General features: G+C 44.7%; 1 protein-coding gene across 3 annotated transcripts in view; it reads left to right on the top strand.

Moving 5' to 3' along the window:
* The window catches only part of SLCO3A1 (solute carrier organic anion transporter family member 3A1), a 316,038-nt gene that overhangs the window by 213,379 nt on the left and 93,010 nt on the right, over positions 1 to 9,649 (top strand). The gene's annotated exons all lie outside the window — the stretch shown is intronic.

The raw sequence follows: 9,649 nt of genomic DNA, 5'->3' as shown, positions 1-9,649 counted from the left end.
AGCTTAATTTAATCCCATTTGTAACTTTGTACTCTGGCTGCCTGTGCTTTTGAGGTCCTACGTAAGAAATCTTTGCCCAGACCAGTGTCCTAAAGTGTCTTCCCCAGTGTTTTCTTCCAGTAGTTTTATAGTTTCAGGTCTTACATTCAAATGCTACTCACGATAGCCAAGATATGGAATCAACATTAGTGCCCATCAACAGATGAATGAATAAAGAAAATGTAATACATAGACATAATGGAATATTATTCAGCCAAAAAAAGGAATTAAATTTTGTCATTTGCAGCAACATGGATAGAACTGGAGGACATTGTGAAATAAGCCAGGCACAAAAACAAATATTGCATGTTCTCACTTATATGTAGGAGCTAAAAACATTGATCTCATGGAGGGAGAGACTAGAATGATGGTTACCAGAGGCCGGAGGGTAGGGAGGAAGGGGAAATGAAGACAGATTGGTTAATGAGTACAAAAATACAGTTAGATAGAAGAAATACATTTCAGTGTTCAAGCACAGCAAGGTGACTAGTTAATAATTTATTATATTTTTTAAAATAGCTAGAAGAGAAGATTTGAAATGTTTCCAACATAATGGTTGAGGTGATAGATATACCAGTTACTCAGGTTGTTTGTTTGTTTGTTTGTTTGTTTGTTTGTTTTGAGATAGAGTCTAGCTTTGTCACCCAGGCTGGAGTGCAGTGGCACGATCTCAGCTCACTGCAACCTCTGTCTTCCAGGTTCAAGCAATTCTCCTGCCTTAGCCTCCCAAGTAGCTGGGACTACAGGCATGCTCCATCACGCCAGGCTAATTTTGTTTTGTATATTTGCTAGAGATACGGTTTCGCCATGTTGGTCAGGCTGGTCTTAACCCCCTGACCTCAGGTGATCCACCCATCTTGGCCTCCCAAAATGCTGGTATTATAGGCGTGAGCCACCATGCCTGGCCATTTACCCAGATTTGATCATTACACATGATATGCTTGTATCAAAATATCACATGTACCCAATAAATATGTACAACTATTAGGTATTCATAAAAATTAAAAATAAAATTTTTAAAGAAGAGTTAGTTGGGATGAATGGAGACAAATTGGAATCTCAATTCCAGTTTTTCTGTAAGGGAAAAAAGGAGGCTAGGCTAAATAATTCAGTCAAGTTGCCATAACTATATGGCCGCCTTTCCCAAGTGGCCCCTATTTCCTGCAGTAATTAAGGAAGATCCATGTGCTCAAACCCCTTTATAGCCCTTTTCAAGAAACCATGTTATTTCCTTCTTTTTTTTAACAATGTTATTGAGGTATAATTTATATACCATAAAATTCACTCATTTTACGTGCACATTTTACAGAGTTGTACAACCATCACCACCATCTAATATTAAAACATTTACAACTCCCTGTTATTTCTGTCTTAAAGTGGATAAAAAGTTATGTGCTGGTCCTGTTAAGCTACCCTCACTGGAAAGTTTAAAAGGAAAAAGGTTTCCTGAGTCTGTTAGGAAAGGCAGTGAGGACACGGCTCAGAGGCCAGGAAGCTCCCAGGAAACTTTCCTTAGATTGAAAGTACTGAGCTTTCCTACAGACAACATTCACAAAGGTGAAACCACCAGAGGAGGAGCGGGGACCAGCCACCCTCCGTCCTTCCCGCAGGAGTCTCCATTGTATGCACATCCTCAGTGGAGGGCAGGATTTCCAGGATAAATTCCGAACAGCCTCCGAGGGTTAACTTGCTGCATCCCTCCTGAAGGAAGGGGAAGGGAAGAGGCCAGCTCAAGTCTGCATTCCAGAGGGGAGTTGGTAGAGAGGCCAAGCACTCATAGAATTCCCTCAGTCTCTTCAGGGGAAGAGTGACCCAATGGAAAGAGCCTGTTCAAATCCTGGCTTCACCAGTTACCAGCTCTAAGCCTCAGTACCCTCATCTCAAAAACTGGAGAAAATTGTTGTCCTATTTCTGGCATTTTCACAAAGTGAATGACAATACGTATCCATAGGGTCTGGGATGTCACAAGTGCTCAGTAAACAGCCACAATTTCAGTTATTATTGTTAAACAAAACAGCTTCCGAGAAATGCAAAACCTGAACACTCTTGAACAAGACATATCTGGTTCCTTGCAAGAAATGGGAATGTGTCTTACTGGTGAGTTCAAGTCCATATTCTTCTATTTACTCTGTTTGTGTGGATCTGGACAGGTTGTTTACAGAAGCCTCTCTGAGCCTCAGTTTCCTTATCCATGAAGTGGACCCAAGAATAGTGCCTGTCTTGTAGAATTGGGCTGAGGAGCAAATGAGACACTATATGGACTGTGCTCAGCCAGGGCCCAATGCCTGCCGAGTGCCCTGTCAAGGTTGGCCGTTGTCATCAGTGTCACCATCACTGCTGCCCTCTCTATGGTGGGCAGTGGTGAGGACTTGTGGCTATGTTTTCAAAGGGACCTTCTGTCCCAGTTCCCTTGGGTACCATCTCTCAATATTGCAGCTTCTCTGTGGATAGGAAACTCCCTAACTCAAGCCTTAAAGGACAGGCCTATGGAGGAGCATAATGAGAACTCATATGCAGTCCTAGGGTGTCTCTGGGAGTCTTCTGGGAGTTTACTTCTTCACACCTTGTATGTAAATATTAGGAGAGAAGGATGAGGGAGTCAGCTAGAGCTTAAATAGGAGAAATGTTGAGGACCAGTCCCACTGATGGCAACCAGGAAGTATGTTTTTGCAGACCATCATGCCCAGTGCTATGTTGCCATAAACACCCCCTGCTCCCGCAGGCCAAGGGACAGGAACCCAGAGCCCTGCACACCATGCAGGGGTAGGAAGATGTTTGCTCCAGCTTTGCCTTAAGGAGGGAGATGGATTCCTAGTGATGCCCCAGTGAGGCCAAGTTCTATCCCCTCCTCCCTCTGCTTCCTGTGTGGTTTCTTCAACCTGGGCTGCCTTGCCCTCACCTCAGCCCTCATGTAGGTCACGTGGCCTACATACCTGAGGGAGAAGTGAGACTATTCTTACAGCATAGGAAAGTTGACTAAGGGAATGACATTAAGAGACTGACCTGGAATCTTTTTTCTTTGGCTTCTCTTCTTTTCCTCCTAACACAAATGCACTGGACTTCTCGAACACATTCACAATCGGAAGTACACGTATGATGTGGTAAAGCCATTAACCTGGTGTCAAGTGTTATCAATTGGGTCATTAAATAAGACTCCTTAAGCATCGTCTAACTGCAAGTAGATGGTGCTGCACCTTTCGGAACTGGATGTCTAGAGCCAGAAGCATCCGTGCAGACTACTATTTGTGGTTTCCCTTGTAGCCTGCTTGGAAGGAATCACACCTGTGTGAGTCCTTTTGGGCTCCTATAACAGAATACCATAAACTGGGCAGCATATAAACAACAGAAATGTATTTATCATGGTTCTGCAGGCTGGGATGTCCATGATCAAGACACTTGCAGATCCAGTGCCTGGTGAGGATCAGCTTCCTGATTCATAGATGGCCATCTTCTTACTGTGTCCTCATCTGCAGAAAGGGGTGAGGCAGCTCCCTGGGGCCTCTTTATAAGGGCACTCACCCTGTTCATGAGGGCTTCACCCTCATGACCTGATCACCTCCCAAGGACCCCACCTCTTGATACCATCACCCTGGGGGTTAGAATTTCAACATGAATTTGGCAAGTAAGAGTGCACAAACATTCAGACCATAGCAGTACTTGGCCAGGCTACCTCCTAATAATATGCCAAGCAAAATCAGATGGTGCAGGCGTGATAGAGCGGCACGAAGCTATTTGTGTCTTTCATAATTAGCATGTTTTGAAGGAAAACTTAGCCGTGATAGAGTTAGAAATTAGACTTTTCTGCTCAGCAAATTAGCTCTCAGATTGCATACCACATGAGTCCATTCCCCCACCCCCACCTTACTCCCACTTTCAAAGATGAATCAGATGGTTTACTCTGTTCTACTTTCCTCTTCAGAAAAGGGAAGCAGAATCCAAACCTAATTAAGACAGTGTTTCAGCTCTATAACTAAATTCATTCATAGCCCAACTGCACTGGGATGCATGAGCTTCCTCTGGCCACCTCATATTGCAAACCTGGTTCAAATAGTTATCATTCATCATTTACTCTGGAGTTTAAGTTTCTAGAAAAATTTTTAAAAATTAACTCTGCTCTTCTCATGTTTGCTGGGGCCACAATGCTCCAGTCACTTTGATCAAGACAGCACGGAGGCCTCATACTAAAGCAAGCCTCTGAACATGCTCCTTATTAATTAACAGCTGCAGGCATTTGGAATATTCTGTCCGAATGGTGTTAACAGCCTCATCCCTTTGGTGGTCAGAACTAGAAAGCAGAAAGATCCCAAGTGAAGCTCCTCTTTTGAGCTACCTGCTAGCTCCCACCCCTCCTGCAGGCTTTGGACTTACCTGCCCTGTCACTCACAGCTGTGTGACCCTAGACATTCAGAACCTCTCTGTGCCTCGTTCGCCCCATCTGTAACACGCTGGGTCACACAACTCTTTCATAGGGTGATTCCTAGAGATTCATGAATACTTGGAGATTCCTACTCTGTGCCAGGCACTGTGCTGGGCAGTAAGTAGGGAGACAAAGAGAAATAAATCTATGCTCCAAATGAGTGCTTCTCAGTCAGGGGCTTTGCTCCCCCCAGGGGACATTTGCCCATAGCTGAAGATATTTTTGGTTGTCATGATGGGGGATAGAGGGTGCTACCAGGATCTAACAGGCAGGTGCCTGGGATGCTGCTGAACATCCTACAATGTCCAGAATAGCCCCATGCCTGGAATTACTCACTTTGTCATGTCAGTAGTGCTGAGGTTGAGGAACCCTGATCTAATAGACCAATCCAGATAGATACACAGATAATTTCAGTGCAGTGTGGTAGGATTTACGAAAATTAAATAAAATATTTCATGTACAGGGGCCAAGACTTGGTAGTTCTCAGTGAAAGGTCATGCCCTGCAATCCTTCATTCAGTGACCTGCGTCTTCAAGGACTCATGTTGGTAGCAGGTAGCCAGAGAAAGAAGACAGTCTTTGCGTTCACTACACAAGGGAGGTGTTACTCCAGGTGCCCTACATCTGGCTTGCGTGATCCAGTCCTGACTCTAGGTTCCAGCTCTGTGAAAATCCCTGCCCATCTACAGGTTACCAGGACCTTGGGGGCAGAGGGATCCCAGAATGAGAGCTGGAACTGCTGGAGGAGGAGGCAGCCTTTAGCAATGAGTATTCCTTTGCACTCAGCCTTCCCTCTCATCTGAACACTCCCATCCCTCACTCGAGCTCTGCTGGCGAAAATGATGAATGAGTCACCAAGTGAATCACTGGGGAAAGCCCTCCCCAGGAGCTGTGGCTGAGAACCCACCCAGGCAACATAACTTCCTGGTTCCTTTCTTGCCTCTGCCCACAAAAGATTAAAAATAAAATGGGAAATAGTTAAGATGACTTGCTGCAGTAACTTTTATACTTTTATAATAAGAAAGTGAAAATGTTTAAAGAAGCCAAACTAGTAGGCTACCCGAATTAGGTCGAGCACGATGAAGACTCTCTTCTGTTGCGTTGGCATCAGGCTCATTCAGAACCGACTGCTTCAAGCAAGTCAGTTTCCCAAAGAGGCAGAGGCAGGGTGGAAAGAAAACGTGAGCCTAAATAGAAATATCCAGGGCCTTAAGAAATCACTCACCCTCTCTGAGCATCTCGAAGTTTCCTGGCTTTCAAAATGGATTTGATGGCACCTCGTACCATTGTTTGGAGGGTAAAGGAGTTCAGGCATGTGAAGGGACTTCGAAAGTTAGAAGGAGTTCAGGCGTGTGAAGGGACTTTGAAAGTTAAACAGCCTTGTACAATTATTGCTAAATGTTGGGGATAGGATAATAGTATTGTAGCTTTGTTTTCATCTTTCAAAAACACGTCTTGAAATAGTTATGGAGGGTCGGGTGCGGTGGCTCACGCCTGTAATCCCAGCACTTTGGGAAGCCGAGGTGGGCAGATCACCTGAGGTTAGGAGCTCAAGACCAGCCTGGCCAACATGGAGAAACCCCATCTCTACTAATGATACAAAAATTAGCCAGGCGGGGGATGGTGCATGCCTGTAATCCAAGCTACTCAGGAGGCTGAGGCAGGAGAATTGCTTGAACCCCAGGAGGTGGAAGTTGCAGTGAGCCAAGATCAGGCCACTACACTCCAATCTGGGTGACAGAGCAAGACTCTGTCTCAAAAAAAAAACACAAAAGTTATGGAGGAAATGATGTTCGGGATTTGCTTTGACATAAGGGTGGAGGAGTGGGAGGGGGCAGAGATGGAACCTTGACCGTGAGTTGATGATGGTTGTGACTAGTGAGAGGTATCTGTGCCTTTGTTCTTCTAGTCTATTCTCTCTACTTTTATATTTGAAATTTCCACCATTTAAAAACATCTGTTAGATATTTTAGGTATACTGAACTATATACTTAAAAATGGTTAAGATGGTAAATTTTATGTTACAGACATTTTATCACAATTAAATATATATATACACATCCGTCTTTTAAAGTCAGTAATTGAGATCAGCAATATGTATGAGGCACAAGGAACACAGAAAAGCAATCATATGAGAGGGAAAAAGAGAAAACCTTTTGCTCCCTTTTCTGAGAATTTGTTAAGTACAACCATTGAAAGAAGCAGGACTCTCCCTGACTGGAGGACTAGAGAGTGAGCAGGGAACTTTGGCCAGGACATTGGAAATGCCGTCCTGGGACCACGTGACCTGAGATGGTTGAGGAGCGGTCAGGTGCTACACACATGCCAGGCCTGTGCCTGCCCAGGAGCGTGAGAATGAAGACAGGTTGCCCAAGTCTGGAGAGGCCCACTGTACGCAGGGCAAGCATTCAGAGAGCACACCGGCACACCAGCACACCATCCTCACGTTTGGCTATGAGAAAGGCAGATGAAGATACAGGACAGTGTGGAGGGCTCTGCATGCTGGGCTGTAGTTTGGACTTAGATGAAACGGGAGCTATAATCACTTCCCTTTTTGCCTTTTAAAAAATATATGTAAGGGGAAAAAAATACATGTCAAAAATGGAGTCATTTGAAGCTAAGTGTCACCCATCTTGGAATAATTGTCCTCCAGCACTAAATTTTACAAAGTGATTGGTGGCACAGAGCACTCTTACTGATGGACAACACTGGCCTGGCAGTGTAGGAGGGAATGCAGACCACTGGCAGAGCAGCAGAGTCTGGGGTGGGCCGTGGCCTCTCCTCTGGCCCCAATTCTTCAGTTGTGAGACCTGGGGATATGTCACTTCATCTCTTGGGCTCTCCATATCCCCACCTTGAAGGAAGGACTGGGTGGAATCCAAAGACTGATCACAGGCAGCTGTGTCTGTGTTTGCAGTTGTTCCTGGCAGGCGGACCACACTGGATGTGTCTTAGTCGTAATTTGGGGGCCCAGGCATGACAAGCTCTTGTTCCTTCTACTGAGTAACTTGCACTAGAACCTAAGGAGGCCTCTCAACCAGGGTCCTTTTTTCAGCTGTCACCAAGGGTACAATTAATGGCACAAATCAGTTCTTCCCTTTGACACACTTTGTGTGATATGCCTGGATAGCAAAGGCAACCCTTGTTCTGCTCGTTTTCCCTCCTGGATTCCAATAGTTTTCCAATTAGTTCATAGGTTTCAAGGGATTTGGATGGTGCAAACTGGAGGCCTTTTGGAAGAAATGAAAAATTCCAAGCCCAATGAGCATAACCACCGTTCTTTTTTGTTTTTTTTTCCTCACTGGCTAATGCATTGTATATTTAAAAGGAGATTTGGGCTCAGCCAAGCCTCAAGTCATTATTTACTCAACCTTTCTTTTTTTTTTTTTTTTTTTTTTTTGGTGGTTGTTGTCAACCCATTTTACCCAACTGAACTCAGCCTTTCTTTAACGACTATTTTGTGTGTCTCTGCTCTAGACTTAGGCGAATAGAAGATCTCAGAGAGATGACCCAGTAGGGGTGGGGGTTTTCAAATTTTGGCAATGGGCCTCTTTTTCTTTAAACAGAAGATTGATTTTCTGAGACTATGCAGCAACTTTGTGCAAAAAGTATATTTTTGTCCACAAACTTGGTCACTTAGAACAACAGAAGTTTATTATCTCATGGTTCTAAACACCATAAATCAGATCAAGCAGACCTGTGCTCCCTCCAGAAGCCAGGGAAGAATTCTTTCTTGCCTTTCCAGCTTCTGGTAGATCCAGGCGTTCCTTGGTCTGTGACTATGTAACTCCAGTCTGTGGCTTTACTGGCATCTTCTGCTCCCTTTCTCTCTTTTCTGTGTGTCTGTTATAAGGAAACTTGGATTTATGGGCCCACTGGAGTCGCCCAGGATGATCTCATTTCAAGATCCTTAACTTAATTACATCTGCAAAGACTCTTTTTCCAAATAAGGTCTCATTCACAGGTTCCAGGACATGGACTGTTTTTTTGAGGACCATCATTCAACCCAGTACAAAAACCTTACACAGGGCAGAAGAAAAGGGAGAGCTCTGGTTATATCATTATCACATTATCAGAACCTTGACCTCCACACATTCAGCTCCCACCCCTTTCCCTCATCCTTTGCCTGGTAAGCCATGCACCAAGGATCCAAGTTTGAAAACCAGAGTTTTAGCAGAGAGAGCTTGGGGAACTTGGAAGTCAAAGGCCTATGCTGGGAATTGGGCCTGGAGTTTGCATAAGACCACTTGGTCTCTCGGTTTCATCATCTGTGAAAAATGAGATATTCACAGAGTCTAGTCTAAATGAGATCCTTAGTTCTTGGGTCATTTTCGGGCTCGGTAGCATGAGTTTGCTTTATCCTCATCCCATGACATTCTACCCCATGGAAAAGGTATTGGGATGTTATAGGAACACTTCTGACTTCACAGAAGTGTTGGCTTCCAAACCAGTGGACAAGAAAGTTAATTCTGTCTTTCAAAGAAAGCGAAGAGCTCTAGAATTGTGGGGTTCAAGTTTTTATCTTTTCCTTTGGCAGAAAAGAGAGCATTCTTCAAGCCTATTCAATTCTAAGTACCAGATGACAAGCCGTATTAAATAGATCCCAGTGAGCTCCCCATATCCCTTCCTGCTTACACCACAAGTGGACTGTGGGCCAAGCAAGGCTTTGAGATCAGTTGCACTTTGGTGGCTTTTGAGTAGTTTCTCAACTCCATCTCATCTAGTGACATTTTAGACTGGATAATTCTTTGTTGTGGGAACTGTCCTGTGCATTGAAGGTTCAGCAGCATTTCTGGCCTTTACTCTCTAGATGCCAGCAGCAACCCCAGCCCACTGTGGCAAGCAAAACTGTCTTCAGACATGGCTCAGTGTTCCCTGGTGGGCAAAGTTGCCACTGGTTAAGAACCAGTGCTTTAAGAGAACCTATCCTCGAGGCCAGGCACCGTGGCTCAGGCCTGTAATCCCAGTACTTTGCGAGGCCAAGGCAGGTGGATCACCTGAGGTCAGGACTTTGAGACCAACCTGGTCAACATGGTGAAACCCTTGTCTCTACTAAAAATACAAAAAATTAACTGGACATGGTGTCAGGCACCTGTAAGCTACTTGGGAGGCTGAGGCAGGAGAATCGCTTGAACCCAGGAGGCAGAGGTTGCAGTGAGCCAAGATCGTCCCATTGTACTCCAGCCTGGGTGAC

This window comes from Chlorocebus sabaeus, chromosome 29, assembly GCF_047675955.1.
Source record: "Chlorocebus sabaeus isolate Y175 chromosome 29, mChlSab1.0.hap1, whole genome shotgun sequence".
NCBI lineage: Eukaryota > Metazoa > Chordata > Mammalia > Primates > Cercopithecidae > Chlorocebus > Chlorocebus sabaeus.
The sequence above is the reverse complement of the archived record's forward strand: the minus strand, read 5'-3'. Positions and strand labels throughout refer to the sequence as shown.